Source organism: Benincasa hispida, chromosome 11 (genome assembly GCF_027475165.1).
Source record: "Benincasa hispida cultivar pf3 chromosome 11, pf3_genome.v1.1, whole genome shotgun sequence".
Taxonomy (NCBI): Eukaryota; Viridiplantae; Streptophyta; class Magnoliopsida; order Cucurbitales; family Cucurbitaceae; genus Benincasa; species Benincasa hispida.
In genome coordinates, this window is record NC_143488.1 from 40,016,339 (window position 1) to 40,034,548 (window position 18,210).

Sequence of the window (18,210 nt, forward strand, 5' to 3'; positions counted from 1 at the left end):
CCTGAAGAGGAAGCCCCTAAACCTTAGTTGGACAAGTACGCTTGTTATGTTCTTCTCCCTTGTAGAAAGTATAACAAACTTTTGTACTTGCTTTGTGCCAATTCATCTTATTATGAATTCGAGAACTTTTTGGGTGTCCATTATCTCTCAATAAGTTCTCATTGAGATGAATTATCTCAAATGACGCTTCCGGCCAATAGTCTTTATGTGGTTTGGGATGGACACACGAATCCTAATATTGTTTGTATTGGGAGATCTGATAACATTTTCCAAGAAAAGCTAAATGTGCCAAATGTATGGAATTACAAATTGCATTTACATAAGAGCATGAAATCTTGATGGAGCACCACTTATTACAAGAACATGTCCCATTCTTCAGGCTCACAACCTGTATTTGTTAGCCTTTATAGGGAGAAATCATACTTATCCCAGTTTCAATTTCAAAACTTTGGGTCTCTCTATTAATAAACTTCACAGTATGTGAAGCAGCTCGTTTTCCCCACATTTTCAATTTTCTTGTAGCATATTTTCTTTACATGTCCCTACGATCAAGTGCTTCACTGATTTCCCCTCTATAATATTCAAAGTATTGTATTGTTCGATAGAATATAGGTCTAACCAAACACGTGATTGGTAACATTCTAGATCCTTTAAAAATACCATTTATACATTCAACTGCATTTGTTGCCATCCACGCATAGCGGTATCCATTGTCACGTGATTGTGTTCATTTGTCTATATATATATCAGAAAAATTTTCAAGACACTCAAGATTCAATCGCTGTAACTTTTTCATGCATTTGATGAATTTGCGCAATTGGTAATATTTGCAGCCTTTTACACAAATTTTTTCATGAATTTTTCACCGCCACAAGAACACTAAGATCAACTCGAACAATATTTTGAATCTCCATACTCATAAAGTTAGAATCAAGTTGTGAGTGATCCTGCGTCTGAGTACAAACACGAGTGTTCTCCTTCAATTTTAGTAATTTCAAAAAGCCCATGGGTTATATACCGAAAAGCACGCAACTTCCAATTACAACACTCCTTCCACAACTTGTGTTTGACATGCCTCATTTCTTGGTTCGATTCTACCACAAAAATCTATTAATATAATATCACGCAATATTTTTTTACAGCCATTTGTAGATCTTCTTTGGTGTCAAATAACATCCCTTTTTGTATTAGACTTGAGTTTTCTACACATCTTCCCTTTTCATCCAATACTGAACCTTCTTCATAAATTTAATTAGGAATTTTCCAATCTATTTGTGGGAATATCTCTGAAGGTATGGAATCATTTTCATTTTGTTCATTTGAATATCCAAATAATTCATCAACTTTTGCCTCAATATCTCTATCTTTACTATTTTTCGATTAAAAAATGACTAAATTTTCAAGATGCGTAGACAAATTTACCCAACTTATTTACAACTATTCAAAATAAAGGAAAAAATCACACTCTACTTCACTAAACAACCAAATATCAATCCTTATTCAAAAAGTAGGTCCTAAAAGCCTAATCCAACATCTTTCCACGTAAGCAAAACAAAAAAAAAAAAGGTTCAAATACCAATTTAAAATAAATAAAAACAGTTCAAAGTACATAAACAATAAAAAAGTCCAAATAAACATTCCAAAATCAAATCATAAAAGAATTCCACAAACCTTTTGACAAACAATGCAAATAAAAAATCCAAAATAAAACTATAATTCAGACAAAAAATCACACAAAAACTAACTAGATACAAAAAAATCTATATATTCAAGACTATAAAATATCTTATAAAAATCTACCTGACAACAACTAACAATTAGATCCAGATATATCGATTCATAGTACATAAACCAAAAAAAAAAAAATCCAAAAATATATAGATATAGATATATAAACTTGTTATGATATAATGTGCTAAAAAAACCTTCATAGTAGCATCGGTGGACAACAGTGGTCGCTAGTGGCAGATGACAGCGGTAGTCAGTGATAGCTGATCTGTTGTGGGTGACGACACTTGAAAGAAAAGGGGTTTGGAGCATGGGGAGACATTAGATCGAGGGGGAGGGGGCATTTTAGGGACCACGAACTCGTGGAGGTCCACGAGTTCCTGCGACATGGCAATAGATGGCAGACGTGCGGAAAACATCGTTGATCGGCATAAATTATGGACCTGGTCCACATTTACCCTAATTTCGTGGACATGGTCCACAATTTCATTTTAGTAGACGTGGACCAAGTACACGCTTTTTAGAAATTATGTACTTGATCCACGATTTTCATACCTATTTTTGTCTAAATATTTTTGATATTATTTATAAAAATAATATTATTTTAGAAAAGCTCTTGAATTTATGTAAATTAGGGTCATTATTTTAAAATGCTAATATATAATATAACCATGACAACTATTGCCTTTGTATATTTTTAGTGTATATATATATATATATATATATTAAAAATTACCCAAAAAAATAATCTAAATGATTATGATTACAAGACTTTGGGATGAAACGAGAAAGTTCTATTTCAAAATTGATCTATGGCCATGATCTTATAAAGATTGTAAGATTGACCTCTTCATTTTTTCAATGTGAAGTCAACAATCATACTATACATGATGTTACAAAATACCTATATATTTGTATACATATCTAAAATTTTGAATTAATTCATAAATATTTTATGGTTGTTTTTTAAATATAGAAAAACGAGCTAGTTTATTTACAAATATAACAAAATGTCATTGTTTATCAGTAAAAGATAGTGATAGATATCTACCAATGGCTTTATTAGTGTTTATCACTTATCTATCACCGATAAACAATGATATTTGGCTATATTTGAAAATCTTTCAAATATGGTCATTTAAAAAAATTATCCAATATTTTTAAATACAGTCTACTCTTGATATAAATTTCATTCAATTTAATTTACAACGAATATCATAATTTATCTTTGCTTGTTTCAAAATGTTTGTATCAATGTGGTTTGGTTTGGAGATTATATTTAAACTTTTGACTTTCTGTTCTAATGAATATATGTATTAACTTAGTTGAAATATATTGTCAATTTGACATATCATCTTTTAAAACCAATAAATTCTAAGTAAATATTTTTTAATATTACAAGTTCAACCATCTATAGATCCTAAAATAAGAATCTCGCATATAGTGTTAAAGTTAATTAGGTGTATTCTAAATCATTATTTTCCTGTACTTTTCTTTCTAGCATTTATTTTTCTTTTATATTTCTTTTCAGGTCCCTGGTATCTATTTATTCTCTATTTCTTTGGATTGAATTCATGCTAATTATTCAATAATAATAGATAAAAAAAATTAACAGAGAGATCCCAAACATTTGTATTAATTAACCAATACAAAATCCCACATAGAAGAAGAGATTACCATAGAATCCCACACACAATCTTAGGGCTCCTCCATTTTAATTATTCTTAGTTTTTTCATAACAACATAACAAACTTAGGGTTCCATTTTATTCTTTAGAGATACTATCATCACCATATATTAACAATCAGAGAAACCCACAATATCCCATATCTAGTAGTGGAATAGGTTTGCAAAAGCACCCAGATAAACAGTCTGCATCGCTCCAGCATGGTTTGCCTACAAGCAGGCATATTCCTAGTTTAGGCCCTCCATTTTTCAACATTATTTTTCTTGGGACAAAGATCATCTCTGAATTACCGACTCGGTTGACGTCATCGGAACCGACTTCGATCGCCTCACCAATGGTGAAGGTGTCGGTGGCTCCGACTGAATTGGCCACGAGTAGCACAACCGCCATTGCTAACACGACGAGCTTCTTGCTCATCTCTCTCTTTGTAGCTATACTTTGGATGGTTTGGGTTTCGAAGATGGTTTTTTTCTCTCTTGTATTTATAGAAGTAGTGTGATCATTTTTCTTTCCTTTCATGTAGAGAGGTAATTAACTAGGGTTTTGGTGTTTTCTAACCATGAACACGTTTTTCATATGTATCTTTATAACTAGAAAAGTTAGACGAACCAAATAGTGATGGATCTATAATTTCACAATACGAGTATAAATTCCTATAACCTTAGAGGTTTAACATATGAAATTCTAGATTTGTGTCCATATATATGGTCATGAGCTTTAAAAGTATCTAATATATCTCTAAATTTTTGATTTTGTATCTAATAAATTCATATAGTTTGGATTTTTTATCTAATAGGTCTCTTACTATATATTTAAAATGTTAAAAAATTGAATATATCTGAAACTATTAGATACGAAGTTTATAGATCTATTAGATTGATTTAAAGGACTTATTGATACACAAAATTAAAAGTTGAGAGATTTTCTTAGATGAAAATTAAAAAAATTTAGGGACTAAACTTTAATTTGATATTCATTTAAATACAACTTCAAATGTATTGAAATACAATATCTAGGTCAGGTAATATTAGTTATAAAAGGGAGAACTTTCAAAAATAGAAAAATAAGAGAAACTATTTACACAAAATAGCAAAATTTAATCTTCTTTGATAGAGATGATAGAAGTCTATCAGTATCTAAACTGATAGAAGTCCACCACTGATACTATGTGATAGATGCTGATAGAAGTCTATTAGTGTCTATCAATGTTTTTTTTTCTACTATTTCTATAAATAGTTAGACATTTTTTTCTATTTGCGAAAATTTTTCTTATAAAATCATAATAAATCTTTATAGCATTACCCACATCTAAATATATAAGCAAATAATGAAGCTTAAAATATTTATCGAGTTTTTATTATAGAACTAATTTTCATAAAATAATTTACTGAAGTTCAAAAATATTTATATTTGTATATGTATATGTGGAAGATTAAGACAGAGTTAAGTGTATAAATGTATATGTGAAAAATTAAAATAAATAATAAACTTATATTACAAAATTAGAATATATATATATATATATATATAAAAGCGTATATGTGAAAAATTAGAAACTAAAATTAAAAAATAGTATGGGTTAATGACAAATAAAAAAAATTTCAAATTCAAATAATATATAAATATACATAGAATTAAATGAAACAAACTGCAACACGTAGGATTTGAACATTTTAGAGCACAACTTTGGTCGTGTTGTTACCAATAAGTTCGAGAGTATTTTTATAATTTAATTAATAAAATATTTAAAGATTAAACCAAAATAAGCGAGTAAGGACATTTATTTATTTATTTTATAATATGTAAGGAAAGAATTCAGCATATATTTTAGCCTAAAAATACAAGAAAAAATTTAATGTATGCGGTTTGAAATGATAAAATATATATTTGAATCAATGAAACTTAATTTATTATAATTTATGTTTAAATGCATGTGTTTTTTTTATCCGAAATTACAGAAAACAGGCAGAAAAATAATATTCTCAAGGGCTCCAACTATTCTAAAATTGCAAAAAGTCTTATTGGGTTACTAAAAAGCTTTTCAAATTTGGGAAGAATTTTTTTTGTTCTTCTTTTCAATTTGTTGGGCTATGAAATATGTGCAAACAAAAACTAAAATATATACGATTTGATATAGTATTTTAAATTCACACGGCTCTCAAATATTTCTAGTGATGTTTTCAAAATTTGCAAGAACTTGTTTATTGGTTGTTTATGGAGGGATTTTTTAAAATTTATTATTATTATTTTTAATTTGGAAATGCATAATTATGAGGGATTATATTATTATCATCTTTTTTCTTTAATCTGAAAATATATCTGATTTGTGATAATTACAATGCTTCAGGGTAACCAGACATTTCAAGATATCACTTCTTTTTAGTACAAATGTAGAATTGAAGATTTCAACCTCCAATTTAAAAAAGATGAGTAAATGCTTTAATCACCATGTTGAAAAAGCAATTGTGAGAGATAAAGATTTGAATTTGAAAAACGGTTGAATCTCTACTCTATATACATATAAAAGGAATAAAATGGGAAGAATTTTTACATTCTTTATGCCCTTCATTCTTAAACATATGCCTAACATAACTTTGGATTTAATGAATTTTTTATAGAAATAGATTTAATAGTTAGTAGTGTATTAGATTCTTATGCTTTCGTGAATGGTTAGTTAATGATTGAAATCTCACCCTTTCATAATTTTAGATTTAAATAGATGTAATGTTTTTTTCTATTAGTGGATATAATGTATGTTCTAGTTTATTGTATTGTATACCCCAAAAGCTTTAAGACAAGTGGGAGATTGTTAGTGTTGGTGCCTTAAATCTGGTGGGTATCGTCGTTTGTAAATTTTTGTACACAAATTATTTAGTTAATAAAATAAGAAGTTATTTTATTCGACATTTAGTTTACATTAACCCAATTCAATAAACTAAGATCCAAGGTTATTTTATGTAACTTAAACATGTATGTGGTTGACATACATGTGGATCATGTTTAAGTAATAACCTAAATGGTCGGTAATATATGGATAAGTTTGAGTGTCTTATTCGGTTAACGTTATGGTTACGACCCACTTTGTAATTGTTACAGTAGTTGTAAAGTGTTACAAACAATGTGATCCTAATTGTTCATGTGCAGACATGTGAGTGGAGGTATCCTATACAAAAAGTTTGTATAAAACTGGACCACAAAATGATTAGTCTCTCTTTATAACGACGTTACTTGAATACATTAATATTTTAATAGGATGACCATAGGTGACTCGACCATAGTCCTGAGTGAGTTGTAAACTCCTGTCTATGTGGGTGATCCTTTGATTTGTATGGATGAGAATGGTTAGATACACTTACTCAATAAGCCTACCATTTTAAAGAATTGTCCAAGTAAAGAGCTAGGAACACACCTACACAAGATGAAATTCGCTCCTTCCCATCTTGAGGGTAAGTAGATGAATTGCTCCCTTAATAGTTGATTCCAGGTTTTGGACAATGAGGCCACCCTCCCATTGGCCTAAGAGGGATTAGTTTATAGTTGCACTGTAAACTGTTTGTTCATTAGAGGAATGAGTGATACTTAAAGAGTTAGATGTAACTACAAGGATAAATGGTAATTTTGACCCAACTATAGTTATGGGTGATTCATGAAGGGTCAACTTACTGTTGATTGATTATATCCATAGATAAATGGTAATTTTGACCCAACTATAGTTACGGATGATTCGTGAAGGGTCAACTTACTGTTGATTGATTATATCCATAGACACAAAAATATATCTACAGTGTAAAGAGTGTAGCTGTGGGTCTTTAATGAAGTGATATACAGTTAACGAATGTTGATTAATTTAATTAAAGAGTTTAATTAATTAATCTCGTATCATTGGAGCTTATAATTTGTAGGTCCACAAGGTCCCCTCGATAGCTCATTAAGGGTAAAACAAGAATTAATTGATTTTGGATTAATTCAAATTGTTCAAATTAAATACGAAACTAATTGTATAAGATAAGATTATGTTGTATATAGATACATTAAAATATAAAGCTAATTTTGAATGTGATTCAAAATGATACTCTATAATATGTGAAAGATAAATATTTGAATAAGATTTAGATATTAATTATATGAATAAGATTCCTATAATACTATAGGTTATAATTAATGTGAATGAGATTCATATTAAAACTATAGGTTATAATTAATGTGAATGAGATTCATATTAAAACTGTACGTTAAAATTAATATGAATAACATTCATACTAAAAACTTTAGGTTATGTGAGAGGATGTGTTTTGAATATTATTCAAATGAAATTAAATATGTGATAATTAATTAATTAATGTAATATATCTATTGAATTTGATTATATATATATATATATATATATATATTGTTAAAGGAGAAATTTTGGACCAATCACAAATTATCACGTCATTTACTAAATTAATGACGAATTTACAAATCATCAATTTAAGACTAATTAAAAAATTGGTATGTGTCCTAAATTAAAAATGAAGGCATAAATTGGCAAATCTCGATGATGCCACGTGTATTCATCATGATTGTTGAATTGAATCAAATAATTCGATCTAATTTGATATTATTTTTCTGGGCTCAACGATAATAGGCTTATTTAACCCAAATGTCAAATATGACCTAAATCTAATTAGTTGAGTCCAAGGGCCACGTTCATGAACCAACCAAGCCTACATGAGGACTCTATAAATAGAGAAACTCTTCTCATTTGTAGGCGTTAGGAATTTTAGACTCTATAGAGCCTAGAGAAAATTCTCTAGAATCAGAAGACTCCTTGACTCTTGAAGCTGATCACACTTGAAGATTGAAGTTCTCTGGAGATACAAGCATACTTCCAAGACTTCAACTTCAAGAACATCCACACACTCCGCTTCCACACATCAAGCGTACACATTCAACCAAGAGAGAATCAAAGGATCAAGTACTAGAGATTGAACTACATCCGCATTAGATCTATATCAACACAAGTTTAACTCCACAAAATATGTTTCTCTAGAAGCCTCATGTGAACACTAATCTTTTAAGAAGATCATCAAGCCCAAAGGTCGATCATCCAAGAAAACCAGTCAGCTTAAAGATAGTTTATTTTGAAAGCATCAAAAGAATTATGTATTAGAGATTGTACTCTCTATACTAAAATTAATACAAAAACCAAGTTTAACTCTACAAACAAGTTTCTCCAAAGATCTCGTGCAAAAAAATTGGTACGTCTAGTAGGACATCTCTATCTCTCATCTCTCTCTCAACATTCAAATAAATCAATGACACCAAAGAAAGCTACATCTTAAATTACTATTGAAAGCGACACCTACACAGGATTTGTCACCTACAGTTGTTCAAAGGAGATCACTTAAGAGCAAGAATAAGGTTTTGTCATCGCTGAGAAAATCTGAGAACAACTAACGGAATCTTCTAAAGGCAGAATCATTGTAAGAGAAAATCTCTTGTTTGACAAGTTTGCTCATGCTTCTACTTCTGACTAATCAAAGGAAGAATCACACCTTGATGTAGTGTCTATCATGATGGCTGATGTAACGACTGAGTTGGCCATGGTAGAGATGGAAAGAAAGATAAATCTCCTAATGAAAGCCGTTGAGGAGTGAGATTATGAAATCGTTGTTTTAAGAGATCAAATGAAAGCTCGAGAAATTGTTGAGTCGAGTTAAGCTCCAACTAGAAAAGCCAATGACAAAGGAAAGACTGTCTTGCAAGAAAACCAGTTGTAACAATCAACCTCTATCGCCTCCCTGTCAGTTCAATAATTATAGGAAATGATTACAAACTCAATAAGGGATTAGTACGGAAGACTGTCACAATCTTCTTTTTTGTACTCCATGCCATACACTAAGCGGATCGACAGCTTGAGAATTCCAACTGGGTACCAACCTCCAAAGTTCCAACTGTTCGATGGCAAAGGCAATCTGAAACAACTTTTTGTTCATTTCGTTAAAACCTGCAAAAATACAGAAACCAGAGAAGACCTACTAGTCAAGTAATATGTCCGAACTTTGAAAGGAAAAGATTTTGATTGGTACATCGATTTGGAGCTGGAAGTGATTAACAGTTGAGAACAAATGGAAGGAGAGTTCCTGAACCGCTTCTACAACACCAAACACATTGTTAATATGATGGAGTTGACAAACGTCAAGCAGCAAAAAGGAGAGCTGGTCATCAATCACATCAATAGATGGAGAGCTCTGAGTTTGGATTGCAAAGATAGACTTGTGGAATTATCCGCAGTGTAGATGTGTACCCAGGATATGACTGAGAGCTCATCTACATCCTACAAAGAATAAAACCTCGTACATTTGAGGAGTTGGCGACACTCGTTCATGACATGGAGCTGAGTATCGCCAACAGGAGAACTAAAGATTTCCTAGCCCCTTAAGGGAGAAAAGAAAAAAAAAAAATGAAACCAAGGGCACTAAAAAGATCGTGAATAGTGCCATCAAAGAATCTATAGTCATTCATGCTACCCAATGAAATTTTTCTCTAAAGGAAAACAAACAAAATTTGAAAGAAAATACAATGTGGGAGATAAGCGTTGCCTAACTCTTAAAGAAAGGCAGGAAAAAGTTTATCCATTCTCTAACTCTGATGTTGCAGACATGTTGGAGCAATTATTAGAGAAATAACTAATTCAACTGTCCCAATGCAAGCGACTGGAGCAGTTACCTAACTACTACAAGTATCACCGGGTCATTAGCGACCTAGTGGAAAAGTGTTTCGTGCTAAAGGAGCTAATTTTAAAGTTGGCTCTTGGAAAGAAGATTGAGCTGGATCTTGATGAAATAGCTAAAACAAATCACGTTGTAGTAGTGATGACTTCAAGTGTTCTTTCACTGTCTACATCTTATGATTAAAGAGAAAGATTCATCCAGTTTGGGACCTTTGAGCCGTTCGGTTCTAACAAGAGATCCTACCGATAGACTCTCAAAATACAGACGAGCCTGTTAAAGATGACAACGAAGGATGAATCCTTGTGACGCAGCGAAATAAAGGAAAGTCGAGTGTCATCCAAAAGGGGTTGCATTTTCATCGAAACTACAAGAGAGGAAGCAAGACTTTGAAAAAGAAAGGAACAAAGAAGGAAAGGAAGCCTAAGCCTATTAAGAAAGAAGACGAAGACTTCCCCCACCTTCAACAACTGGTAACTATGGCAGAATTCATCCCAAGGAACTTCCTTGATAATCATCCAGAGGAGGTATTAAAATTTATTACATGTCACGCTATCAGCATAACAGAGGTCGACAACAATCATATTGAGTATGGCCATGATAGAAGAAAAAAACCAATGTCTAACATCTACTTTCACTGGAACTTCAGCCTTCAAAAGGCTAAGTATCTCCACATCAAAGAAAGATCAACCTTCAATTTTGCTTTTGATCATCTGAAAATGACAAGCGATCAACATAAAAGAAATATGGGAACCTTGAAAGAAAAATTATTTCATGAAGAAAACAACGACCAGAAGATTCATAGTCGTATCCCTTCACTCATGAAGAGGAAGTTATCTGCTGATATAAATACAGAAGTTTCCTTGATGGTGAAGCCAAAGCTCACCATATTGATGAATCCAATAAATAAAGAAGGTGAACAAAGGCATGATGAAATAGGAGCTTCTGAAGTTCAAATGTAAAAAAGCTTCTTATCGCAAGAACCTAAATTACATGTTGCTCCTAGTCCGCTTGAGCTTAAAAGGTGAACAACCCAAAAAAAAAAAAAAAAATTTTAAACTATGTTATGACTCGATCCCTATTTATTATAAAGGGTACGTAGGCTGTTTGAAGGAACTTCAAATTCAGTCTAGTAAAAGAAATATTTTGAACTACGTTATGACTTGATCCCTATTGATTATAAAGGATACGTAGACAGCTTGTATGAAACTTTAAATTTAGTCTAGAAAAAAATCAAAAAACAATATTCCTTTTGAACTATATTATGACTTAATCCCTTTCTTTAAGGGTATGTGGGTAATTTAAATAAATTTAAGTTTAGTCTATCAAACACTTTCATAAAAAAATAAAAAAAAAAAATGAAAAGAAGTGGCAAAATCACCCTATGTGTGGCACTATGAAAATTGATGTTGTCCATCTCTACTAGGGGCAACACAATAAACTGAAGATGTTTATCTCTACTAAAGGCAACATAACAAATTGAAGATGTTCATCCCTACTGAAGGGCAACACAAAAAATTAGAGACATTCATCCCTAGTAAAGATATGACACAACAAATTGAAGAAGTATGTCATCTGTATGATGCTACAAAGTTTGGATGCATATGATAAGATCCTTGCTTGAAAATTCAATTGTCTTTCCACTCACTTAAATAAAGAAGCAGTGTTCGATATTGTTTGCTCCAAGTTCAAGGCATCACTCTTCTATAGTTTGACTCTTCATTTGCAACTATAGATATTCTTCTAAATGAGATTTAAAAATTTTGTCGATGCTTCTTTAAATTCAGGTTTGGAGGCTTCGCTGATGCTTCCTCAAATTCAAGTTCAAAGGACTTGTCAATGCTTCAATAAATTTAAGCTCAGAGGCTTCATTGTTACTTCTTCATCTTCAAGTGTAAGGCATCATATATCTTTGACATTGGGGCTTCGCTCATCTGAAGTGGAATTTCATCTTCAAAGTCTGGTCTGTCTGGCTCTGTCTCATATGCGAGATCAAGTCCGATCAGTGTGGCTCTACCTCATCTGCAAGATCGCGTTTGGTCTGCCTGGCTATGTTTCATATGTGAGATCAAGTCAGTATTGATGTTGAAATTTAACAAGCGAAATTAATCAAGATCTTAAGCACTATAACTATATTAATTTAGATTATAAACATGCTAGGTCAGAAATTCCAGAATTCAGGGTGTCAAGTGTATACATTTTGAAAAATCCCTTCAAATCATTAACTCCTCAGCTCGATTTTTTTTTCTTTAAGAGCTTGTAGACTACCACTTGATCTTTTTTACTATCCTTTAGGCCCTTAGATTGATGGTGGGATAAAAAATGAGAAAATTTTGAAGGGAAACTAGGAGATTTTGAGTATTTGGTGTTATCATTGAAATAAACTTTTTTCTCTCAATTCTTCTTCAATTGTTAGAGTTGCATGAAAAAAATCAGTAGCTTTTTCATTTCTTTTGAAGAACTAAGACATGCAATCAAATTGCATGGGATTTAGACACCAAATCAAGCACTAACATAAGTGGGTTTAGGTGTTCTCAAAGTGGGAATTGTTGAAACAATCTACTATCTTAACTTTCATTTTGTAATTTGATTTTTCAAAAAATTCATATTTTAAAAGAAAAATTAATTTTTATATTTGAATTTCACAAATTCAGATCTTAATTAATTCAAATAATTAATTAGTTAAACAATTTTAATTAATAAAAATAATTTAATATCAAATATCAAATTAGTAAAACATGTAAAATGAATCCTTATTCATGTAATTAATATTTAAATATTTTTTAACTTTTCAATTTTTTTTTATTTCGATAATGAAGCATTTAATTATATCGTATATAATTAATAATTCACTTAAAATGAATTTGAACATTTCAAATTTGCTCAGCATGCTATTCTAAGGTTTAGTCCGTTTGTGAGCTAGTAGGTGGACCTAATAGACCTTCAGATCTTGAGCTCCATTGATTCAAGGTTAATTGGCTAAACTCTTTTAATCCAATTAACCAACATTTGTTAACTATCGAGTCACTCCACTAAAGTCTAGTAGCTGAATTCTCCCCAATGTAGATATATTTCTGTCCACTTGATTGAACCATGATTAGTAAGTTGACCTTTCATAGGTTGTTCATATTAATAGCTAGGTCAAAATTACAAATTTATCCTTGTAATACATCTTGCTCTTTAAGTCTCCATTGATCCACTAATGAACAATTAGTTTATGATCCTACCATTAAATCGAGTCCCTCTTAGTCATAGAGAGGGTAGGGCCTATTGTTCAAGACTAGGAATCATTACCTAAGAAAATAACCTATCTACTATCTTTAAAGTGGGTACCCTATGCATTTGTCGTAGGCAGTTTGATGTATGCAAAGTTGTGTACAAAACCTGATATCTGCTATGTAGTGGGGATAGTCAGTAGATATCAATCTAATCCAGAATATGATCACTGGACAGCCGTTAAGAACATCTTCAAGTATCTACAGAGAACGAAGGACTACATGCTTGTGTATAGTTCTAAGGATTTGATCCTTACTGGATACACAAACTCTGATTTTTTAGACTGATAGGGATTCTCAGAAATTCACATTAGGATTAGTGTTGACTCTTAACGGAGGGGCTGTAGTATGGCGAAGCACCAAACAGGGGTGTATCGCGGACTCTACCATGGAGGCTGAGTATGTAGCGGCTTATGCAGCTGCTAAGGAGGCCGTTTGGCTTAGGAAATTTCTGACTGATCTGAAAGTTATTCCAGACGTCAAAGCCCATCACACTTTATTATGATAATAAATGTACTGTGGCCAATTCCCCTGAGCTTAGTAGTCATAAGCGTGACAAACACATAGAGCGAAAGTATCATCTCATCCGAGAGATCGTGCATCGAAGGGACATGATTGTCATGAAGATATCTTCGGAGCACAATGTTGCTGATCTGTTTACGAAGGCCCTCACAGCTACAGTGTTTGAGGTTCACCTGCCGAGTATGGGTCTATGGGATAGATGGTGAAGAAGATTTATGGAATGCATATGTGTAATGCATGTCTTAGGTTAAGCGTTTGTTCTCATGCATCGGTGGTCATGCGTTGGAATGGAAAGTATGAGTTAATCTCTTATGCAAAGCCCATGCATGCCTATCACAAGTTTTCTTGCGCTCTCGCCAAGTATAACGAGATCGCAAGTTTCTCGGATGATCTGAGGTCGAACTCAGGGACTTGTAGCTAAATGTTATGCGGTAATGTGTTTGCGGCGAAGAATAAAAGAATGTTGAGGGTTATGAGCTATGCACTACTCCTACTCCTAACTATCAAATTAAGCTGTGGAAGTATGATCGAGAGGTAGAGACACGACAACTGTTAATGCATAGTAAAATGCATGGAAAAATAGATAAAATGGCGAGGATGTCTTAATTACAATACTAAGCTTGACCGTAAGGGAAACCCCAGCCAACGCAAGCTATGGGATCAAGTTATACACACTTGACGAAGACGCATGCGATGTATATGCGATGGTGTCGCGAGTCGTTATTTCTAGGTCTTTATTCTCGCTCACGTGCTCTCACACATAAACAAGATGACTGTATACCACCATGTCCTACTTAAAGGGTGCATACACTGTGTAGTAGAAAACAGAGCTTATTCCTAAGTTCCTCATTCTTGCTTATGCGATCCAATCCGCTCTCTCAAGTCTAGATTTGGTCTTTAGACTACTCTCCCAAGTATGTCTAAATGATGAATGATGCGCTCATAAGACAAGGTAATGATATAAACATGGTTGACGTAAGATTATTCCTATCTCTAGTGAAAACTTACTTACATTGCTTAATGTAATCAACTACTTACCCTCCCGGGCAGTTGGTTGCTGCTGATTCTACTCATAGAGAAGCATTGCTTTTGCTATAGATGAGCATTGCTACAGCTTCACATTAAACAAATAAGGTTTTCTCACAACACTCGCATAACGAACACCTCCCGGTGGTTTGCTACATGCTTCATATTCCTATGCCGCATGATTAAGTATGCGATACTCTAGCAATCTTACTTAGTGATACAATGAAAGTAAAGGATGCTAAGTAAATGAAGATGGAGATGGAATCGAAGGAAAATATATAAAGATATTGATCACAAAATGTATTAATCTTTTAAGCCACAAATACAAAGATAGAAGAGAAACGGAGGGCCAGATGGAAGCAATGTCTTGCTTCCAACAGATGTGTGTCAAGGCTGCCTGTAATGCCATGGATCGACGGTGGAGTAGACTCTCTCGAGCTCTAACTTCGGCAAAGGCTCCGGTCGTCACTCGGAATGATTGAAGGGATGAAGAACTCTTAAGACTTTCTTCTCACGCTTTGGTCTGGATCACAAGGATCCGCCGGGAACCTCAGGCAAAAAACCTTGGATGATTTGAAGTTCTGCTCAACGGCTTCTATTTATAAAGCTTGGTCGCCGACAATATTAAAGGTCCTTCTCTAAAATTCTACAGCTAACGACGTGATGGACGTGATAGACCTGCTCTGAATCTCTGCTGCTAACGACGTGGTAGGTGAAATGTCAAAATCACCTTTTGATAATCTCGAGGTATGCGTTCATGCTTGGTTTCTAGAGTATCAATGCATTCCACCACCCTTGCGGTCATCCCTCTATTATATTTATTATTCTGTAGCCGCAATCTCTTTGCGATGACCGTATTCGCTTGATTATCGCAACTTCTATACGGTGGGCGCATGTGGTTAATGGCCGCAACATCCATACGGTCGTCTTTGGCGATAGCCTTGCTTCTGTGTATGCAACCGTTTCCCGCGTTAATTGCAAAGATAGACAATTGAATGCTTAATAACGCATAAAAGTGGGTTAGCTGAGATTCTTAATGTCGATCGACGCAAGCTCATTTTCTCATGAATTCTTAATATGATCATCGCATCTTCTACTTAACAACCCTCATAATTCTAAATAAAATACCTATAATGGCATGCATTTCTGCCCGTGATTACACCCCCAAACTTAGAATCATGCTTGTCCTCAAGCATGCTTTATACTCAAGAAATTCACAATTACCCTCAGGCTTTCCTTTGTGATGACCTGCCTCTTAGAATATAATTTACCCATGCCTCTAATCATGGTAGCAACACTCTCCTCCACTTTGGCTACTTCTTCAAATAGATCTTTTCTAAGCTTAAATCCGACAAGCCTCTGATAAAAAACTTTTTACTCATTCTCGCAACTTTACATTTAGCTTTTAAGAATTCGTCCGTTGAAACAATTCAAAGCCTTGCGATTTTTTTTTTTTTTTAGAATGTGGCCTAGAACTTGGTTATGCTCTTCGTTTTGGCTTACCTCCACGTGTGTCACGTGGACAGCCAACTTCGGTTGTGTGCCATATTCAACTCAACTCTTGCCTTGGCTTAATTTTGCACCAGACGGAGGAGTTGCGCTTATGCGTTGATCTTGGCGACTTATTTTCGTTTTGGCTTGCCCCATGTGTGTCATGCAGACATCCAACTTCGAGTAAGTGCCTTTCACAACTTAACTCTTATCAGCATGGGTTTCTCCATTGCATTGATAGTGGAGTTTTTATTTTCGAACATTTTTTTTTGGAATCGCAATGTAGTGAACGCATTTTTTTCGGACTACTGCCACCCCTAAACTTAGGGATTGGCAGCACTCTCACCGTAAGCTAAAGATAAACTCACAGGAATATGGTAACAAATGTTTTAGCAGAGGTTTACACATAATAAAACTTAGATTGTCAAATTTTGAAGAAGCTATTAAAAGGTGAGCCTTGCGATGCTTAGTTAGTAGATGTAATAAATTATACGTACCATCATAGATGCATCACAACGATAAGCAATCGGACAAAGAGAATTTCAAAAGGATAGTGCATAAAAGATAACAAGAAAAGAACTTTAAGTAGAATAACACTTGCGATCATGCTTCAGAATTCATGCAATCGAAGCCATGCGTTGAATGGTGAAGAGGATTCTTCCGTTTCAACTACGCACGGAGTAGAATTATTGTCGCACTTACAAGGAGCAAACGCACCGCATCCAAGAAAGTAGCCGCATATCCAAAATAAAAATTAAAATAAACTAAACTAAGAAAAGCAAGGTAAAGATAGAGTAGAAGATGTCCTTGGAGAAATTAGAGTGAAGTCACTGGTAATTAGAAGTCAAATTATTCAACAACTAAAATCCCTGGGATGCGGTATGCGATGCATGTTCTTAAGATATGCGTTGATAGCCATGCGTTGGAATGATAATGCGTTAACGAATGTATGCGCTGACCATGCGTCCTGTCACAAGTTTTCTTACATTTACGCCAAGTATAATGCCAATGTAAGTTTCTCGGGTGATCCGAGGTCGAACACAGGGACTTGTAGCAAAATGAATGTGGTAATGTGTATGCGGCGGGTTAAATAAAAGAATGGAAGGGAGGTTGCTAAGTTACCCCTACTCTTACTCTTAGCTAATAGACAACGCAATGAGAATATGAATGAGAGGTAGAAACACGCCAACTCTTGACATGAAATAAATGAATGGGAAAGTAGATAAAATATGGAGATGATTTCATTGCAACCCTTAAGAGTGACCGCAAGGGCAACCTTAGTCAATGCAAAACATGTGATCATGCAACACACATACAATAGTAAACCACCTTTCGGTGCGAATGCTACGACTTCTAATGCTAGAACGCATGCGATATATGCGATAAGTTTATAGGACTTACACATAAGCCTCTATTCTTATTTATGCGATGACAAAAAGACACACACATAAATAAGGCGACCACATAATATCATTCCCATCTCTAGGATGCATGCGATTCAGGTTGACAAACAGAGCTTATCTCTAAGTCCCTATCTCTTGTTTATATTGATCCAGTCCCGCTCTCTCTAGTCTAGATTCTAACCTAGCTCTCTTGAGTCATTAGGTTCTTTCTTTAGACTCTTTCTTGAGTAGCTCTAAAGGGGTGTTGGACACAACATAAAACAAGACAAACGCATGAACTTGGTTGATACAAGATTATTCCTATCTCTAATGAACAATGCATACATTACTTAGTGCGGCCAACCACTTACCCTATCGGGCAGTTG